Below are 545 nucleotides of genomic sequence, written 5' to 3'. Positions count from 1 at the left end.
GTGATGCACACCTCCTGTAGTCCCTGCTACCCAGCAGGCTGAGGTGGCAGGATTGCTTGAGCCTGGGAAGTCAAAGGCTGCAGGGAGCTATCATCGGGCTACTGCACTCCAGCCTGGGTGACAGAGCGAGACCCTGTGTTTAAAAAAAAATAATAAAATAATCTAAAAAATAGGCCAGGCATGGTGGCTCATGCCTATAATCCCAGCACTTTGGGACGCCAAGACGGGTGGATCAGGAGGTCAGGAGATTGAGACCACCCTGGCTAACACGGTGAAACCCCAAATCTACAAAAAATACAAAAAATTAGCCGGGGGCGGCCGGGCGCGGTGGCTCACGCCTGTAATCCCAGCACTTTGGGAGGCCGAGGCGGGCGGATCATGAGGTCAGGAGATCAAGACCATCCTGGCTAACACAGTGAAACCCCGTCTCTACTAAAAATACAAAAAATTAGCCGGGCGAGGTGGCAGGCGCCTGTAGTCCCAGCCACTCTGGAGGCTGAGGCAGGAGAATGGCGTGAACCCCGGGGGGGGGCGGAGCCTGCAGT

The sequence above is a fragment of the Hylobates moloch genome, unplaced genomic scaffold, assembly GCF_009828535.3.
Source record: "Hylobates moloch isolate HMO894 unplaced genomic scaffold, HMol_V3 SCAFFOLD_8, whole genome shotgun sequence".
NCBI lineage: Eukaryota > Metazoa > Chordata > Mammalia > Primates > Hylobatidae > Hylobates > Hylobates moloch.
Note: the sequence above shows the minus strand (reverse complement) of the source record.